General features: G+C 38.3%; 1 protein-coding gene across 3 annotated transcripts in view; it reads right to left on the bottom strand.

Annotated features, from left to right (window-relative positions):
• The window catches only part of MALRD1 (MAM and LDL receptor class A domain containing 1), a 600,846-nt gene that overhangs the window by 487,297 nt on the left and 91,605 nt on the right, over positions 1 to 21,944 (bottom strand). The window lies entirely within an intron of this gene.

Below are 21,944 nucleotides of genomic sequence, written 5' to 3'. Positions count from 1 at the left end.
CCATATGTATGTGGATTTATCTCTGGGCTATTTTGTTCCATTTATCTATATTTCTGTCTTTGTGCCAGTACCATACTGTCTTGATGACTGTGGCTTTGTAGTAGAGCCTGAACTCAGACAGGTTGATTCCACCAGTTCCGTTCTTCTTTCTCAAGATTGTTTTGGCTATTCAAGGTTTTTTGTATTTCCTTACAAATTGTGAAGTTGTTTGTTCTAGCTCTGGGAAAAATACCACTGGTAGCTTGATAGGGATTTCATTGAATCTGTAGATTGCTTTGGGTAGTATACTCATTTTCACTGTATTGATTCTTCCCATCCACGAACATGGTATATTGCTCCATCTATTACTGTCCTCTTTGATTTCTTTCACCAGTGTTTTTGAACTCCTTATTGCCAAATTCAGACTTAAATTGAAGAAAGTAGGGAAAAGTAGACCATTCAGGTATGACTTAAATCAAATCCTTTATGATTATTCAGTGGAAGTGAGAAATAGATTTAAGGGTCTAGATCTGATAGATAGAGTGCCTGATGAACTATGGAATGAGGTTCATGACATTGTACAGGAGACAGGGATCAAGACCATCCCCATGGAAAAGAAATGCAAAAAAGCAAAATGGCTGTCTGGGGAGGCCTTACAAATAGCTGTGAAAAGAAGAGAGGCGAAAAGCAAAGGAGAAAAGGAAAGATATAAGCATCTGAATGCAGAGTTCCAAATAGCAAGAAGAGACAAGAAAGCCTTTTTCAGCGATCAATGCAAAGAAATAGAGGAAAACAACAGAATGGGAAAGACTAGAGATCTCTTCAAGAAAATTAGAGTTACCAAGGGAACATTTCATGCAAAGATGGGCTCGATAAAGGACAGAAATGGTATGGACCTAACAGAAGCAGAAGATATTAAGAAGAGGTGGCAAGAATACATGGAAGAACTGTACAAAAAGATCTTCATGGCCCAGATAATCATGATGATGTGATCACTAATCTAGAGCCAGACATCTTGGAACGTGAAGTCAAGTGGGCCTTAGAAAGCATCACTACGAACAAAGTTAGTGGAGGTGATGGAATTCTAGTTGAGCTGTTTCAAATCCTGAAAGATGATGCTGTGAAAGTGCTACACTCAATATGCCAGCAAGTTTGGAAAACTCAGCAGTGGCCACAGGACCGGGAAATGTCAGTCCAATTCCAAAGAAAGGCAATGCCAAAGAATGCTCAAACTACTGCACAATTGCACTCATCTCACATGCTAGTAAAGTAATGTTCAAAATTCTCCAAGCCAGGCTTCAGCAATACGTGAACCGTGAACTCCCTCATGTTCAAGCTGGTTTTAGAAAAGGCAGAGGAACCAGAGATCAAATTGCCAACATCCGCTGGATCATGGAAAAAGCAAGAGAGTTCCAGAAAAACATCTATTTCTGCTTTATTGACTATGTCAAAGCCTTTGACTGTGTGGATCACAATCAACTGTGGAAAATTCTGAAAGAGATGGGAATACCAGACCACCTAACCTGCCTCTTGAGAAATCTGTATGCAGGTCAGGAAGCAACAGTTAGAACTGGACATGGAACAACAGACTGGTTCCAAATCGGAAAAGGAGTACGTCAAGGCTGTATATTGTCACCCTGCTTATTTAAGTTCTATGCAGAGTACATCATGAGAAACGCTGGACTAGAAGAAACACAAGCTGGAATCAAGATTGCCGGGAGAAATGTCAATAACCTCAGATATGCAGATGACACCACCCTTATGGCAGAAAGTGAAGAGGAGCTAAAAGCCTCTTGATGAAAGTGAAACCACAGAAAGGGAAACCACTGATGAAGGGGGACAACTGTATTAAAATATGTATACAGTAATTATGGGCACATAATGCTCTGGTAGAATTTTATTTGTGGAATGGTGAAAAGTTATTTTTCCTAATGTAAATTGTTTTTGAAAGAAACAAAGAAAATGTGTGTGTATATTTAGATGTATATATAAGATACCAATTGATATGTGATAAATAACATAAAATATTCATTTAAAAGCTTTCCAGTCTACTATATCTTATGTCAATATTTAAATTTAATAAATTTTTGTATCTATATAGCTTCTAAAATATTTTATTAACAGGTGTTGCAATGGCTTCTATATATCTAAAACAGGAACTACTATTAAATACATTCTTGGAATACCAAGTCAGAAATGGAAATATGGTCCAACTTAGTTATAAATAGTCTTTCATTTCTGTTTGGGAAAGGAAAAGAATGAGGAAATATGGAAATACCAGATAACGCTAAATTTGAACCTTTTGTATTCTTTAAAAATCAATAAATTATTGTTAATATGTTTTTTAATTTGAGGTTTGTCCTAAAGCTTGAGCTCCTAGTGTTACTAATTCATTTATCCATAAGGATGAGAAATCCTTAGAAATGCTGTAACTCCCACAGGGAATTCTGAAAGGTCAAGACTATTCCACCAAATAATCAAAAATATCATTTTAACAAGGAAACAGGATGTAGGAATAAGATAACTTGCAAGGTAAGCCTAGAAAATCATGTAATAAAAAGGCATCATTAAGACATGATACTGATAGGAGACTATATAAAACTGGACTTGCCTTGCATCTTAAAATGGATAAGATAATTATATAAGTGACTCAGAAGTGACTGAGGAACAGGATATCTTGGGTAAATGAAAAAACCCTATAAATTATAATTAAATAACCTGAGCTTATTAGCTCCACAGATAATTGGGCTCTTCTCAAGAAATAGAAAATATCTGAAATCATTAGGTTAGTCTGAGGAAAGAAATACAATACCTATACAAAAACAATCTAACAGGATAGAAAAAAAAGTTAACCCTTTTTTTAAAAAGTCATCATTCATGTCTGTCTACTCGGGGTAAAAAATAGTAAGCCTTTTTACAAATCATATTTTCTGTCTTTATACCACTAGAGTATTCATTCAGTATAATTATCATCTCAAAAATTGTTCCTCATAAGTTCAGGTTAGGGAGATGAACATAATGAGTTTATTACATGTCTGTGCATGGCTTATTCTTGCTCTATGGAAGCAGCAAAAAATGAGACACTATTAGACATTTTTCCATGGAAATGTGATGAAGCAGAATCTTTGCTCTTACTCAACAAAAGGTAGGGAGTTCTCTTTGTTTATATTTCTGGTAAGGCCTTGTGATCTTGAATTATTACTTAAGATGGAGCTAGTCTAAGACATGGTTATCCCTAAGATTCAGTTAACCTTATTCAAGTTTTAAAGAGAGTTAAGAATGTTATTCACAAATGACTAAAAATTTCAGTAGTAAACTAAAATGAAAAAGGAAACGTATCCATTAAAAATACCCATAGACACAACAGTCTACAGATGGTAATAAAATTAAACTGTTTAAAAGTGTCATCTCAAAGCTTTATTCTCTTACTAAAATGGTTTTCTTAAAGAATATCAATGGTTCTGAAACCAGAAGTATGGATAGAGTCTTCTTACATGTATGTATATGATTAACTGAAGAAACAAGATGAGAAAAAGTTGAACTGTGCTTTTCCTTTTAAACTGAAAACTAAACACAGAATATTTTCTTTATAATGGAACTGTCTTTTGAGCAAAAATGTTACATTTTGATTTCTAAAGTGGTGTTTCAGAAATCTGCTCTATACATGTTCTGCCACAGATAGAGCACAAGCTTTATAAGCAGATAAGCCAAGGTGGAATTCTCCAGAGGGAATTCCTACTTCTTTGAACCCTTCCACAAATTACACAACACAAGTCTAAATCCATTAACAAGTTCCTCCTAACACTCCTGCTAAAATGCCCCACAAGTCCCCACAGTAAACCATTTTCCTTGTTCTGCAAGTATCAATCAACACAGCTTTGTTATAGGGATTGTATGGTATTCTCTGATGGTTTTCCCTTTAGTCATGTATGGATGTGAGAGTTGGACTATAAAGAAAGCTGAGCACCAAAGAATTGATGCTTCTGAACTGTGGTGTTGGAGAAGACTCACAAGAGTCTTTGGACTGCAAGGATATCCAACCAGTCTAAGCTAAAGGAAATCAGTCCTGAATATTCACTGGAAGGACTGCTGCTGCAGCTGAAACTCCAATATTTTGGCCACCTGATGCAAAAAAACTGACTCATTGGAAAAGACCCTGATGCTGGGAAAGATTGAAGGTGGGAGGAGAAGGGGATGACAGAGGATGAGATTGTTTGATGGCATCACCAACTGTATGGACATGAGTTTGAGCAAGTTCCAGGAGCTGGTGATGGACAGGGAAGCCTGGAGTGCTGCAGTCCATTGGGGTCGCAAAGAATAGGACACGACTGAGCAACTAAACTGAACTGAACTGGTCTTCTCTGATGGATGGGCATTAGTACCCTCCTGTCTGGTCTCAAAATAATAAGCAGAGTGATTCTATTAAGTCAGTTTCTGGAAAGCCTCTCTGCAAAGTGCCACAGTGGTTCCCCATCTCACTCACTTAAAGCCAGTGACCGTACAATGACCCTGTAAGGTCTTAATTGAATGGCATTCAAACTTGGTTTCATATTAAAAATCACACAGGGAGCTTTGAAATTGCTAATGCCTGGGCTGCACTTCCAGTGACTGCAATGTTAATTGGCCATGGCATCTAGAGCTTTAGAAGCTCTCTAGATATTGGAATGGGCAAAGAGTTCAGGTTTTTCCATGAGATGTTATGGAAAAACTGAAAGAAACTTTTGGCCAACCGAATACTTATCAGGGCCTTCCTGGTGTCCCAGATGGTAAAGAAACTGCTTGCAATGCTGGCAAGACCATTCCCTGGGTAGGAAAGAGCTCCTGGAGGAGGAAATGGCAACCCACTCTAATATTCTTGCTTAGAGAATCCTACGGACAGAGGAGCCTGGTGGACTACAGTCCCGAGGGTCACAGAGAAACTTTCAATTTCTTTCTTTCAATACTTTTCAAATGCAGTCAAGATTGAGAAGCATAGCTTTAGATATTAGTTTATTTCTCTGGCCTCATTTCCTATTATTTTTATCTTTTGTTAAAGGAAATCCTTTCTTTTTTTTAGAATTTTATTTATTTATTTATTTTTGGCTGTGATGGGTGTCCGTTTCTGATTGGTCTTTTCTCTAGCTGTGCCAAGTGGGATCTGCTCTCTAGTTGTGGTGCAAGGGCTTCTCATTGAGGTGGCTTCTCTTGTTGCAGAGATGGGCTCAAGGGTGCCCAGGCTTCTGTAGTTGAGGCCCATGGGTTCAGCAGTTGCAGCTCCCAGGCTCTAGAGCACAAGTTCAATAGTTCTGGTGCACAGCCTTAGTTGCTTCAAGTAATGTGGGATCTTTCCTGATCAGGGATCAAACTTGTATCTCCTGCATTGGTAGGCAGATTCTTTACCTGAGCCCCCAGGGAAGCCCTTACTTTTTTTCTTATAATCACTCTCTTCCAGCCAAACAGATCATTTGCTATTGCTCAAACTCACCAGATAGCCTCCTGTCTCAATCCCTTTGTTCTTGCTTTCTGCCTGAAAATCTTTTCTCGGAGATATTCTCAGTTTATTTCCCTTCCCTTCTTCCATCTGCTTTAAACCACCTTGTCCTTGAGAGCTACTATGATGATCCTATTTAAAATTTCAAAGTCCTCCCCTCCATCATTACCTGATTGCCTTTACACCACTCTATTTCTTACAACGTATACCCCTTCTAAAATAGTGTGCACTCTGCTCATTTATCATAGTTTCAGTCTCTCCTCTACTTGGAAGCAAGTTCCAAGAAGAGAGGGATATCTGTCTGTTTTACTTACTGTGGGATCTATATGCCTGGCATAGACCAGGCACTCAAAATGCACTTGTTAAAAGCATCAGTGGTGACCTTCCTTTTTCCAGAAATAATTTTTTTCTCATTTCTTATTTCCCCTCATATTCTTGATTCTATTACTGAGTTAGACATACTTAGTTGGGACCCCCTAATACAAGCCCATTTATCAGTCCATCCACCCCTAAAAATTCACTCCTTTTTTTAACTAGGTTTCTCCTTTGTCAGAGTTCCCTAATTGTGTCTCTCTCTTTAGGTTCTATTTGACCCTTTTTTTCCATCTTACTTATAATTATATTTAATTGCCTCTCAAAGGAGTTGTAATTAAATATCATAATTCATCTGGAATGGAAAACCTCAAGTGGTGTCACCATGCCAGAATTTCAGTTAAAAACACTGGCTCTTAGCCTATACTCTCTCCCCAGAAAATTCTATCCAATATCAAAGTTACAATTACTTTATTATGCCAATGGAATTATTCAATAATTATTTCATCAACTCACTGTCCTCTTGTTAATGCCAGAACCAGCCAAACTACAGACAATAATGATCTCCTCCTTCAACCTTACTTCTCCGTCTTACTCACTCTATATCCTGTGATTCCAGATAAAAATACTGATAAATATTACATAAGACATCCATTTTCCATTCTACCAAAATTCAGGGACGCCCCTGGCATCCAGTGGTTTAAGACTTCACCTTCCAATGCAGGGAAGACTAGACACAGACCTTATATCCTCCACAAAAATTAACTTCAAATGGATCACAATCCTAAATGCAAAATGTAAAACTATAAAACTCCTAGAAGATAACTTAGAAGAAAATTTAAATGACCTTGGGTATGGTGAAGACTTTTTAGGTACAACACCAAAGCATAAGCTATGAAAGAAATAATTAATAAGCTAGACTTCATTAAAATTAAAATTTTCTACTCTGCAAAAGACAATGTCAACATATAATATTTGTCTGAGTTTGATTTATAAGTCACAGGTATGTAATATTCAGCACAGGGAATATAAAGTCGGTAATATTATAACTTTGTATGGTACATAATCTATAAAATATAGAATTATATGTTGTATACCTGTAACTAATACTGTAAGTCAACTATACTTCAATTAAAATTTAGAAAGACAATGTCATGAAAAGAATGAGAAGACGAACCACAAACGGGGAGAAAATACTTATGAAAGACACAGCTGATAAAGGACTCGTCCAAAATTTAAAATATCTTAACACCCAACAATAAAAAAAATACACTACCTGATTAAAAAATAATCCAAAGACTTGACACACCACCAAAGAAGACACACAGCTGGCAAATAAGCATATGAAAAGATACTCCACGTTTGTACATCATCAAGGAAATACAAATTGAAACAACACTGAGATACCACCATACACCTATTAAAATGATCAAAATCTGGAACACTGATGACAACAAATGCTGGTGAGACTGTGGAGAAACAGGAACTTGCATTCATTGCTGGTGAGTATGTGAACTGGTACAGCCACTGTGGAACACAGTTTGTCAGTTTCTTAGAAAATTACACACAATCTTACATGTAATCCAGCGATCATGTTCCTTGGTATTTACCCCAGAAGGAAACAAAAATGTATGTCCACACAAAATCCTGCACATAGATGTTTATAGCTGTTTTCTTCATATGGAATATTGAACAATGGAATATTAATCAGCACAAAAAAAGTAGTGCACTTGAAAGCCACGAAAAAACCTTAAATGCATATTACTAAATAAAATAAGCCAATCTGAAATGGCTATAAAGCATATGATCCCAACTACCTGACCTTACAGCAAAGGCAATAAACACTGTGCACACAATGAACGGATCAGTGTTTGCCCATAGTTGGGAGCAGGTGAGGGATGGAGCAGCAGAGAACAGAGGAATTTTTAGGGCAGTGGAAATATGCTGCATGATACTGTAATGATGGATATATGTATTTATATATTTGTCAAACCCACAGAATGCACAACACCAAGAGTGAACCATGAGGTGTACTGTGGACTTCGAACGATTGCGATGTGTCAGTGTAGGTTCATCAGCTATAAGAAATATCCCATCCTGGTGGATGATGCTGATAATGGTAAGGGTTATGCAAGTATTGGGGGTAGGGGTTCTATAGAGACTTTCTGTACCTTCTCAGTCATGCTGTGAATTTAAAATTGCTCTAAAATTTTTAATTTTAATTAAAAAAAAAAAAGGCTAGTGCACTAAGGGAAAATTCTGGTAACTTAAGACTAGGACCAATCAAAGAGTCAATCTATACCTTTCACTCTAACTCTTACATACTTCTCATCAGAATTAGAATTATGGCTGTATTAGTATAATATAGTCTCCCCACTAGGCTGTAATCCCTAAGAAGGTAGGAACTACCTGTGTCTTGTTCATCCTGTAAACAGCTGTTGAATCAAGTACAGTGCTTGATAAATATTTATTGAATGCATAAACTAACCCCGAGGACAGCAAGTGTTAAACGACACTTGCTTCCTACTATTATCCACCCTTTTCAGGCACCCTCCCAAAGTATCCACTCCTCTAGCGCAATATTATATTACAACACTAATGTCCCAGGTAAAAACTTTCCCAGCTAATATGCCTCACTCTACTTTTATCAACAATTTGATTACACCATGCAAACTGTGCTTCCAGCCAACTTCACCTGTGCTGTATGGAATTTTCAACTTAAGTCAAGAAATGTTTATTCTCAAACTTTTCATTTAACTCTCCCCACAAGCTTCTCATTTTGTACCTCCTCCCATAACATCTTTCTGGGTCATCCCCACCAGCCCCAAGCATGCTGCATCCTGCGTCAGACATAGAAGATGGCAATGACGACCCTGTATGCAAGACTTTTGCTTCTCATTTTAGAATCTGATTCATGCCTATCCTGCTGCTGCTGCTGCTGCTAAGTCGCCTCAGTCATGTCCAACTCTGTGAGACCCCATAGATGGCAGCCCACCAGGCTCCCCCGTCCCTGGGATTCTCCAGGCAAGAATGGAGTGGGTTGCCATTTCCTCCTCCAATGCATGAAAGTGAAAAGTGAACGTGAAGTCGCTCAGTCGTGTCCGAGTCTTTACTGCAGCCTACCAGGTTCCTCCATCCATGGGATTTTCCAGGCAAGAGTACTGGAGTGGGGTGTCATTGCCTTCTCTGCATGCCTATCCTAGTCCACCCTTATTGTCTATGAAGCAAAACCAGCTTTTTCTATTAGTTACATTTTTATGTATATTTTCATCTATTTTTTTATTTTTAATTGAAGGATAATTTCTTTACAGTATTGTGTTGGTTTCTACCAACACAATATGAATCACAAACATCAACATGAATCAGCCATAGATTTACCCATGTGCCCGCCCACTTGAACATCTCTCCCACCTCCCTCCCCATCTACCCCTCTAGGTTGTTACTGAGCCCGGTTTGAGTTCCCTGAGTCATACAGCAAATTCCCATTGGCTATCTATTTTACATATGGTGATGTATGTTTCCACATTACTCTTTCCATACCGCTCACCCTCTCCTTCCTCCCCGCCACTAGCTGTGTCTATAAGTCTGTTATCAATGTTTGTGTCTCCACTGTTGCTCTGCAAATAGGTTTATCAGTACCTGATGCTGGGAGGGATTGGGGGCCGGAGGAGAAGGGGACGACCGAGGATGTGATGGCTGGATGGCATCACGGACTCGATGGACGTGAGCCTGAGTGAACTCCGGGAGATGGTGATGAACAGGGAGGCCTGGCGTGCTACGATTCATGGGGTCGCAAAGAGTTGGACACTACTGAGCGACTGAACTGAACTGAACTGAACCATCTTTCTAGATTCCATTCTAGATTCTGGTCAGAATCTCCATACTCTTCTCCATAGTGGCTGTATCAATTTGCATTCCCACCAACAGGGCAAGAGGGTTCCCTTTTCTCCATACCCTCTCCCGCATTTATTGTTTGTAGAATTTTTGATGGTCATTCAGACTGGTAAGAGGTGATATCTCATTGTAGTTTTGATTTGCATTTCTCTAACAATGAGTGATATTATCTTTTCAAGTGTTTATTAGCCATCTGTATGTCTTCTTTGGATAAATGTCTGTTTAGGTCTCTTGCCCAATTTTTTATTGGGCTGTTTTTCTGGTACCAGTTTGTATGAGCTCCTTGTATACTCTTGAAGTTAATCCTTTGTCAATCGTTTCATTTGTTATTATTTTTTCCCATTCTAAGGGTTGTCTTTTCACCTTACCTATAGTTTCCTTTGCTGTGTAAAAGCTTTTATTAGGTCCCACTTGTTTATTTTTGCTTTTATTTCCATTACTGTAGGAGATGGGTCATAGAGGATCTTGCTGTGATTCACATCATAGAGTGTTCTGCCCATGTTTCCCTCTGAGGTTTATAGTTTCTGGTCTTATATTTAGGTCTTTAATCCATTTTGAGTTTATCTTTGTCTGTGGGTTACGAAGTGTTCTGATTTCATTCTTTTACCTGTAGCTGTCCAGTTTTCCCAGCAGCACTTACTGAAGAGATTATCTTTGCTTCATTGTATATTCTTACCTCCTTTGTCAAACGTAGGGTATCCATAGATGCATGGGTTTATCTCTGGGCTTTCTATCTTGTTCCATTGGTCTTTGTTTCTGTTTTCATGTCAGTACCATCCTCTCTTGATGACTATAGCCTTGTAGTATATTATGAAGTCAGAAAAGTTGATTCCTCCAGCTCCATTCATCTTTCTCAAGATTTCTTTGGCTGCTCGGGGTTCTTTTGTGTTTCCATATTGTGAGATTTTTTGTTCTAGTTCTGTGAAACATTCCATTGGTAATTTGGTAAGGATTGCATTGAATCTATAGATTACATTTGGTAGTATAGTTATTTTCACAATATTGATTCTTCCTAACCCAGGAACATGGAATATCTCTCCATCTGTTTATCTCATCTTTGATTTCTTTCATCAGTGTCTTATAGTTCTCTGTATACAGCTCTTTTCTATCCTTAGGTAGGTTTATTCCTTGGTAATTTATTGTTACAATGGTAAATGGGATTGATTCTGTTAGGGGAAGCACACTGACTGAAACCACCCACCCTGGCCAGGCCCTTTAGTAACCATTCGCGTGAGTTGTTTTATGACAGTAGATCCTGGTGAGGAACACGGAACTAATAAGCCACAACCAACCGGAAGAGTTCAGGAAAGGTCAAAAGGAGACATCATGTGTCTGTCCACTTCCCAGAATCCCTCTCGCTAGCATCCATCTTGGCTGGACGATGCGTGCACCACCAGGAAAGACTCTGAATTAGAATGATTGGCCTAAGACAACCCAGAAACTAATCCCATCACCATAAAACCTGAGACTGCGAACCACATGACAGAGCAGTTCTCCTGGGTTCCCTCACCCTATTGCACTTCACTTGGGTGCCCTTCCCCAATAAAATCTCTTGCTTTGTCAGCACATGTGTCTCCTTGGACAATTCATTTCTGAGTGTTAGACAAGAGCCCAGTTTTGGGCCCTGGAAGGGGTCCCCCTTCCTGCAACAATTCCTTGATTTCTCTTTCTGATATTTCATTGTTGGGTATAGGAATACAAGTGATTTCTGTGTACTCATTCTGTATCCTGCCACTTTGTAAATTCAATGATTAGCTCTAGTAATTTTCTGAAGATATCTTTAGGGTTTTGTATATATAGCATCATGTCATCTGCAAACAGTGAAAGAAGTTTTACTTCTTTCCAATCTGGATTCCTTTTCTTTCTTTCTCTTCTCTGATTGCCACAGCTAGGACTTCTAAAACTTTGTTGAATAATAGTAGTGAGAGTGGGCACCCTTGTCTTGTTTCTGATCTTACAGGGAATGCTTTCAGTTTTTCACCATTGAGAATAACATTTGCTGTGGGTTTATCATATATGGCCTTTATCATGTTGAGGTAGGTTCCTTTGATGCCCATTTTTTGAAGAGCTTTTAATCATACATGGGTGTTGAATTCTGTTGAAAGCTTTTTCTGCATCTATTATCATATGGTTCTTATCTTTCAATTTGTTAATATGGTGTATCACATTGGTTGATTTGCATATATTTAAGAATGCTTGCATGCCTGTGATAAACCCAACATGATCATGGTATTGTGACCATTTTAATGTGTTGTTGAATTCTGTGTGCTACTCACAGCAGAGCAAATATATTAACATCTCTACATACTCTATACACATTTCTTTTAGCAGATATTAAGTACAACCACTGTTTATTATTATTATTAATCAGGTTACTGGCAATAGATTATCATGACTTCTTTTATGCACACGTCTAGATTTTCTTACTAGATTGCTTTTCCTTAAAGTAAAAACTCCTTTCTGTGTCTACTATACAAACCTAACAAAGTGTTGGAAATGTTCAAATAATCTTAAAATACAGCCACTGGAAATACCAACCTATTTTAATGCCTTTCTTATAAATGCCCATGGGGGTGAAAAGGTTTACATGGTTTGAGAACTTTACAAATTTAAGCACCCTGAACACTCAGTGAGTGAATGAAAATCAATCCCAAGATCCATTTTTCACTCCCACCTCTATCTCTACTGAACTAACTGCATGACCAAGACCATAGGAAGAGTGGTGACATTCACTGTGTGTGCCTTATTTTTCTTAGCTATAAATTAATACTTATAAATTCATTTTAAACAATGTCAGGAACAAAAGTGCATGAGAAGTGTGTAACAGAATTTATATTATTATCATACCATATTTAAACCTATGTTTAAGTCTACACCCCAAAGAAAGGGGTTTCTATCAACCCTGGAAGAAAATGATAACATCACTATCTACAGTGGTAAAGTTCTTCAAGGCAAGGAGACAGGGACTGCTAAGCAAATCTAGTGTTCAACAGGGGAAGGTGATTAAATCCCCTTATATTTCTCATCACAACCATCACTAACCTGAAAATAGAAACTAAGTGGACAACTGTAGCAGGTGTGAAACTAAAGAGAAGGACTGAAGTAATTGGGGTATATAAGCAAAAATAATGCCACTTATACCTCTAGCTTATAATTTTCAGAGTGAAGAAGAACAATGATCATGCTGAAAAATAAAATCCAAGTGCTTCTTGATGAAAGTGAAAGAAGAGAGTGAAAAAGCTAACTTAAAACTCAACCTTCAATAAACTAGGATCATGACATCGTCCCATCACTTCATGGCAAATAGATGGGGAAAGAATGGAAACAGTGACAGACTTTATTTTCTTGAGTTCTAAAATCACTGCAGATGGTGACTGCAGCCATGAAATTAAAAGACGCTTACTCCTTAGAGGAAAAGCTGTGACAAACCTAGACAGCATATTAAAAAGCAGAGACATTACTTTGCTGACAAAGGTCCATATAGTCAAAGGTACGTTTTTTCCAGTAGTCATGTATGGATGTGAGAGTTGGACCATGAAGAAAGCTGAGGACTGAAGAACTGATGCTTTTGAACTGTGGTGGTGGAGAAGACTCTTGAGAGTGCCTTGAACAGCAAGGAGATCCAACCTGGCAATCCTAAAGGAAATCAGTCCTGAACATTCATTGGAAGGGCTGATGCTGAAGCTCCATTACTTTGGCCACCTGATGCAAAGAACTGACTGACTGGAAAAGACCCTGATGCTGGGAGAGATTGAAGACTGGAGGAGAAGGGGATGACAGAGAATGAGATGGTTGGATGGCATCACCAACTCAATGGATGTGAGTTTGAGTAAGCTCCAGGAGTTGGTAATGGACAGAGAAACCTGCTGTGCTGCAGTCCATGGGGTTGCAAAAGTCAGACATGACTGAGCAACTAAACTGAACTGAGCTCAACACGATGCACACAAAATCTTTCCATAGATACTCTTAATAATGTAATTTATTGAAATTTAATCTTAAATAATCATAGAAAAAGACTTTCCTATTAAATACATAGATTTGTATTCTCAATAGAATTTTCAACTGAGAAAACTCACTGTCTACTGCATTACCTATTTTATTATTTTATCCCTACTGTCCTGAATTTCTCTAGTCTAACAACATAATTATCCACAGCAAAGACTGATCAAATCATCATGGGTTATTTACCAGATTTTACTTGTCTACAGAAATAGTTTTCTTTTTTTTTCCTCTGTGATCAATGGCTCCACAAATGAGAATGAATGGATTTTTTTCTCAACTTCTTAGTTTTATGTCCCAAAATTGATGAGCCTTCACAAGAAACAACTTCCCATTCTAATCTTTTACAGGTACCTCTGTCTAGGGAGGGTTTTTTTTGTTTGTTTGTTTTTCTTGGACTGGAAAACAGTGTCTAAATCATGGAGGACAATATGAAGAGAAAGAGAACCCCGTTCGGTAAGAAAAAAAATAGCAAGATCGCCTTCTTTCTACAAAAACGTGTAGATTGATATACTTTAAGCAAGAGGGTAAATAATTAGCAAATTTAGTCTTATTTGGAGACCCGTTTTTTCCCTGGAAGTCAGGCCTATAGAAAAGAGCATTAGATAGAAAATAGGAAATAGCTTATTTCCCCATCTTTCATTAAAATAAAAAGCAATTGATGGTTATACAGAAAGGTACATTTTAGGAAGGCTTTAATTCTATAATTGAGTTTGCATATGTTCAATCTCACCAAAAAAATGCCTTCTCAAAAAACATTTTATTTTAGAATATAAGCAGTAAAAACAGAGCCTTCATTAGAGCTCTCTCATACACATGCACACACAGACACAAACATACACACATTCTCAACAAATAGAGAGCAAAAGAAACATAGATATGGAAAATTCAAGCTTTCTCATAATGCTGTTGTATCATAAAAGAAATTTGTCTCACTGCAGAATACAAAAATTACTACTGGAAGGTAAAGAGAGGTGAATCAAAATGTTAGTCACTCAGTCATGTCCGACTTTTTGAGATCTCATGGACTGTAGCCCATCAGGCTTCTCTGCCCATGGAGTTCTCCAGGCAAGAATACTGGAGTGGGTAGCCATTCCCTTCTCTCGGGCACCTTCCCAACCCAGGGATCAAACCTGGGTCTGGTGCATTCAGGTGGATTCTTTACCATCTGAACCATCAGGGAGGCCCATTGGAAGATACAACATTAGTAAAAATACATGGAGATAGCCTCCAAAGCATCAACACATAAAATCACATAGCCTCTACCTTACTGTCAGCTGTAGAAATGCCAGTGTTTAATACATACATTTTTATATTTAGCAGACATAGTAGTTTGGGAAAAATAAACAGCCAGTATTTCAGTTTGAAAAGTCAAATCAGAAAAATAATAAATCTCTCTTTCCTTTTCTGCTCAACCTGCCTTGGCTTAGACTTTATTGAATTCAAACAAAGTACAGATGTACATGTTTTTTTTTTTCCTGAGAACAGAGAAAAAAGTAGAAAATGAGAAATTGTGTAGATCTATTTTTAGAAAGAAAGCATATGCATTTTCTACTAACCAGTTTTTAGACAGAAATACAAGTGCTGAGAAAATGATGTTTGGGAATATTATAATACCTTTAAAACACAAAGAGTTGTTTAAAAAAATACAGGTTTTTTCATCTATCTGATAAACTATATCTTTTACCAAAACTAGTTAAAAATTACATTTGCTAATTTTTTCCTAAAAAATTCAAAGACATTTTAGAGACACAGAATACGTAAATCATACTAAGTTTAACAACTCTTTTGAGGTAAGTCATAATCATTCTCATTATAAAGAAAGACAACTCAAATTAGGTCCGAGATAGTTGTGAACATTTGAATAAATTGCATTTAGATATTAATATTTGAAACCCCAGAGGAACAATGTTCCTTTTACAGAGAATTTATTTTTATGTGTAGAAATCCTGAGTGTGGTATCATCTCTTCCTCCTTACGTATAACCTTGTTTCTTAAAGCAAGTAAGCTTTCTATCGGAGAAGGCAATGGCAACCCACTCCAGCACTCTTGCCTGGAAAATCCCATGGATGGAGGAGCCTGTTAGGCCGCAGTCCATGGGCTCACGAAGTCGGACACGACTGAGCGACTTCCCTTTCACTTTTCACTTTCATGCATTGGAGAAGGAAATGGCAACCCACTCCAGTGTTCTTGCCTGGAGAATCCCAGGGACGGGGGAGCCTGGTGGGCTGCCATCTATGGGGTCGCAGAGTCGGACACGACTGAAGCAACTTAGCAGCAGTAGTAGCAGTAAGCTTCCTATGATTACACAGTGGAATTGAGAAATAGATTTCAGGGATGAGATCTGATAGATAGAGTGCCTGATGAACTATGAACAGAGGTCCGTGACATTGTACAGAAGACAGGGATCAAGACCATCCCCATGGAAAAGAAATGCAAAAAAGCAAAATGGCTGTCTGGGAAGGCCTTACAAATAGCTGTGAAAAGAAGCGAAGCGAAAAGCAAAGGAGAAAAGAAAAGATACAAGCATCTGAATACAGAGTTCCAAAGAATAGCAAGGAGAGATAAGAAAGCCTTTCTCAGTGACCAATGCAAAGACACAGAGGAAAACAACAGAAAGGGAAAGACTAGAGATCTCTTCAAGAAAATTAGAGATACCAAGGGAACATTTCATGCAAAGATGGAATGGATAAGGACAGAAATGGCATGGACCTAACAGAACCAGAAGTTAATAAGAAGAGGTAGCAAGAACACAGAGCCCCGGGTACAAAAAATATCTTCATGACCAAGATAATCACAATGGTGTGATTATACCTAGAGCCAGACATCCTGGAATGTGAAATCAAGTGGGCCTTAGAAAGCATCACTATGAACAAAGCTAGTGGAGGTGATGGAATTCCAGTTGAACTATTTCAAATCCTGAAAGATGATGCTGTGAAAGTGCTGCACTCAATCTGCCAGCAAATTTGGAAAACTCAGCAGTGGCCACAGGACTGGAAAAGGTCAGTTTTCATTCCAATCTCATAGAAAGGCAATGCCAAAGAATGCTGAAACTACCGCACAATTGCACTCATCTCACATGCTAGTAAAGTAATGCTCAAAATTCTCCAAGCCAGGCTTCAGCAATATGTGAACCGTGAACTCCCTGACGTTCAAGCTGGTTTTAGAAAAGGCAGAAGAACCAGAGATCAAATTGCCAACATCCGCTGGATCATGGAAAAAGCAAGAGAGTTCCAGAAAACATCTATTTCTGCTTTATTGACTATGCCAAAGCCTTTGTGTGGATCACAATCAACTGTGGAAAATTCTTCAAGAGATGGGAATCCCAGACCACCTGACCTGCCTCTTGAGAAACCTATATGCAGGTCAGGAGGCAACAGTTAGAACTGGACAGGAACAACAGACTGGTTCCAAATAGGAAAAGGAGTATGTCAAGGCTGTATACTGTCACCCTGCTTATTTAACTTCTATGCAGAGTATATCATGAGAAACGCTGGACTGGAAGAAGCATAAGCTGGAATCAAGATTGCTGGGAGAAATATCAGTCACCTCAGATATGCAGATGACAACACCTTTATGGCAGAAAGTGAAGAGGAACTAAAAAGCCTCTTGATGAAAGTGAAAGAGGAGAGTGAAAAAGTTGGCTTAAAGCTCAACATTCAGAAAACGAAGATCATGGCATCTGATCTCATCACTTCATGGGAAATAGATGGGGAAACAGTGGAAACAGTGGCAGACTTTATCTTTTTGGGCTGCAAAATCACTTCAGATGGTGATTGCAGCCACGAAATTAAAAGACGCTTAGTCTTTGGAAGGAAAGTTATGACCAACCTAGATAGCATATTCAAAAGCAGAGACATTACTTTGCCAACAAGGGTCCATCTAGTCAAGGCTATGGTTTTTCCAGTGGTCATGTATGGATGTGAGAGTTGGACTGTGAAGAAAGCTGAGCGCCGAAGAATTGATGCTTTTGAAGTGTGGTGTTGGAGAAGACTCTTGAGAGTCCCTTGGACTGCAAGGAGATCTAACCAGTCCATTCTAAAGGAGATCAATCCTGGCCGTTCTTTGGAAGGACTGATGCTAAAGCTGAAACTCCAATACTTTGGCCACCTCATGTGAAGAGTTGACTCATTGGAAAAGACTCTGATGCTGGGAGGGATTGGGGACAGGAGGAGAATGGGACAACAGAAGATGAGATGGCTGGATGGCATCACGGACTCGATGGACATGAGTTTGAGTGAACTCCAGGAGTTGGTGATGGACAGGGAGGTCTGGCATGCTGCAATTAATTCATAGGGTCTCAAAGAGTTGGACAAGACTGAGCGATTGAACTGAACTGAAGCTTTCTATGGGAAAACTAACAAGTTTGTTCACTGCTAGACTGTCGGCCTAAAATCACTGTGCTTACCTCTCTTTTTTGCTGCAAAGAAGACAAAAGATGCCTGCTTGTACTCCAAATTCTTACTGTGCCTTTACTTCATCTCAACTCACTGCTGGAATCTTTAATTTATTAATTCATAAAATTGGGTTGAAGGGTTAGCATTTGTATGACAAAACAGATTCATCAGGATAAAATCAGCCTTGCAGGGGTGGGGCGGGGGGGGCGGGTGGGCGGACAAGCAAAGACATAAAGACAAAGATTTTAGAGATATGGAGTTCGTTTGCTTATTTTTTTAACTCAATTCACTATAATCATGGATCCAGTGCCACATAAAGATCCCAGTCCTCTGTGTCTATAAATCTTTTAAATTCCTGAAACACACAATTGGAATGGAAAGAAATTTAGTACATTTCTGATTTATGAAATGTAATATGATAAACAAAATAATTTCTAAAGGGAAAAGATTAAGGTTTCTTTTTTTTAAGGACATTAATGTTTTAAAACTTCCAGACAGAATTCCTAAGATACCATTTGACATCCTAGGGTCCTGAGAGCATGATTTCTCCTCCAAAAGTAAATTCTTTCACTGGATTCAAATTTCCTATTTCTCAAACTGATCAAGGAAGCCACTTTTCTTTTCTGGAAACTATCATTTTCAATTTAATGATGAACTTGGATGGACAGAAAGGTTGCAAAATGTGTGGTTAAGAATGTGTTCTGGGAACAGATTACCCACATGTAAGATGGCCTTCCACCAATCAGAAACTACACAACATTAGGAATGTGTCCCAATTATAATCACATTGTGTCCCAGCTCCAAATCTACCCTCTTTGCTCTGCTTTGAGATAACGGAGCTGGACTGTGCAAACATTTCTCTTTTCAATAGCTCATACAATGGTTGGCTTTCTTAGTGAAGAGCAAAGAATGCCACAAAGCATGGCAGAACAAGGAGCTTCCCTTTTTGGTTCCAGGGTACTTTTTTCTTGTTTTTGTTCTTAAACCATGACAACCAGCCTTATAACACAATGCAGTTAAGTCACCCTTCAGTGAGTTTTGCAGGCATCTTGGTGGATAATTTCTTCCTTGACTACTAAGCTGTTAACAAAATCTAGCCCACAGCATCCCAGCAAATTCCTCCAAATGGAAGAACACTGCCAAATACACCTTCAGGCCAACATTACCTAAATGCCAAAATCAGAAAAGGATGCCACAGGTAACAAAAAAAAAGGGGGGAGGGCAATATTCCTGATGAACAAAGATTTTCATCAAACACCTCAATAAAAATATTAGCAAACCAAATTCAAGAGCACCTTAAAAGGATCAAACACTAGGATCAAGAAGGATTCATTTCAGGAATGCAGTGATGCTTCAGTATTTACACATGTAATACACCATGTAACAAAATGAAGCAAATGTGATACATCATGTGAACAGAATGAAGGATAAAAATCATATGATCATCTCCATAGATGCAGAAAAAGCACATGACAAAATTCAATATCCATTTATGATAAAAACTCTCAACAAAGTGGGTATTAACAGAATGTAGTTCAACATAGTAAAAGCCATATATGACAAGCCCACAATCAACATAATCTATGATGAAACCTGAACATTTTTCCTCTAAGATCAAGTATAGGACAAAGATGCCTACACTTATCATTTTTATTTAACAGTATTGGAAGAGCTAGTCACAATATCTACCAAGAAAAATAAAATAAAGAGTATCAAAATCAGAAATAAAAAATAAAACTATTTGCAGATGACATGATTATGAAAGATTCCCCCAAAATCTGTTAGAACCAATCAATGAATTACTAAAGCTGCAGGATACAGAAACAATATACAAAAATCTATTGCCTTTCTATATATCAATAATGAACTATGAGAGATAAATTAAGAAAAGACTGACACTTAAAATTGCACCCCCCCCCAAAAAAAAAACCCACAAAGTATTTAGGAATCAATTTAACCAAGGGGATGAAAAACCTGGACACTAAAATCTATAAAATATTGATGAAAGAAATGGATGATGACAGAAATAAATGGAACAATTTTCTATGCTCAATGAATTGTAAGAATTAATATTGTTATAATGTCCATGCTACACCCCCTCCCCCGCCCACAAGGTAATCTACAGATTTAATGCAATCCCTAACAAAGTTTCAGGGGTATTTTTCACAAAAATAGAACAAACTATCCCAAAATTTTTATGGAATCACAAGAGACACCAAATATCCAAAGCAATCTTGAGAAAGAAGAACAAAGACAGAGGCATCTCACACCCTGATTTCAAATTATATTACAAGGGATCATGATTAAAACTATGTTATTGCCATATGTAAAAATAAACATAGATCAATGGGACAGAATAGAGAGCCCAAAAGTAAACCCACCCAGAGATAATTAATGTTCAATAAAGAAGGTTAAAATAAACAATGGGGAAAAGATAGTCTCTTCAATAAATGGTGCTGGGAATACCGGATAGTCACATAAAAATAAAACCAAAGTGGGCCACTCTCTTTACACCATACACAAAAATTACCTCAAAATACATTAGAAACTTCAACATACGACTGGAAACACAAAAGTTCTAGAAGAAAACACAGGCAAAAGGCTCCATGACAAAAGTCTTTGTAATGCTTTTTCGATTTGACACCAGAAGCTGAGTCAACAAAAGCAAAAATAAACAAGCGGGATTACATCCAAAAGGTTCATCCCTGTTTCTGGTTCAGAGTTCCTAAAATCCTTGGAATTTCCTAAGTGTGCTAAGTTCCATGCATGCTAAGTCACTTCAGTCCTGTCCAACCCTTTGCAACCGTATGGACTGTAGCTCACCCAGCTCCTCTGTCCACGGGATTCCCCAGGCAAAAATACTGGAATGGGTCGCCATTCCCTTCTCCAAGGGATCTTCCCAACCCAAGGATCAAACGTGCATCTCCTGAAGTTCCTGCACTGCAGCTGGATTCTTTACTGCTAAGCCGCTAGGGATTCCTAAGTATGGAGAATAACAAAGTTGTGTATTCTCATGTTAATTAGGAAATTTTGGAGTGAACCTAAGGATGGAGGCTGGTTGCCAGTGGAACCAACTATGTGATTAGAAGTTGGAACTTCCAGTCCTACCCCTGACCACTGAGGAGAGGAGATAGGCTGGAGGTTGAATTGGTGGCCAACGATTTAATCAATCATGTTAATATCTATGTAATGAAGCCTTCGTAATAACCGAAAAGGATGGAGTCTGGAGAGTTTCTACATTGGTGAACACGTGGAGGTGTTGAGAGAGTAGCACCTGGAGAGGACAGAGAAGCTCCTCATCCTTTCCCCCGACACTGTGTCTCTTCCATCGAACTGTTGCTGAGTTACATCTTTTTATAATAAACGGGTTATCTAGTAAGTAGAATGTTTCTTTGAGTTCTGTGAGCTGCCCTAGCAAATTAATCAAATCCAAGGAGGGAGTCCAAGAAACCTGATTTACAGCCAGCCAATTAATAACAACCTGGAACTGAGATCATCATCCAATGTACAGCAGAAGAAGGGAGGCAGTCTTGTAGGATGGAGCCTTAACCTGTAGAACGTAATGGCATCTCTGGGTAGACAGTGTCAGAACTGAGTTAAAAGTATAGGACACTCAGACGGTGCCGTGAATTTATCTGAAGAAAACAAAAACACTAACTCAGTAACATTTATGTGCCCCCTGTTCACTGCAGCTTTACTACAATAATGAAGAAAATGTGGTACATAGACACAATGGAATAATATTCAGCCATAAAATACAAAGGAATCTTGTCATTTGTGACAACACAGATAGACCTTGAGGGCATTAGGCTAAGTGAAAGAAGTCTGACAGAGAAAGACAAATACCACGTGATTTCATTTGGAATCTAGAAAACGAACAGACAACAAAAACC

The sequence above is a fragment of the Ovis aries genome, chromosome 13, assembly GCF_016772045.2.
Source record: "Ovis aries strain OAR_USU_Benz2616 breed Rambouillet chromosome 13, ARS-UI_Ramb_v3.0, whole genome shotgun sequence".
Classification (NCBI taxonomy): Eukaryota; Metazoa; Chordata; class Mammalia; order Artiodactyla; family Bovidae; genus Ovis; species Ovis aries.
The sequence above is the reverse complement of the archived record's forward strand: the minus strand, read 5'-3'. Positions and strand labels throughout refer to the sequence as shown.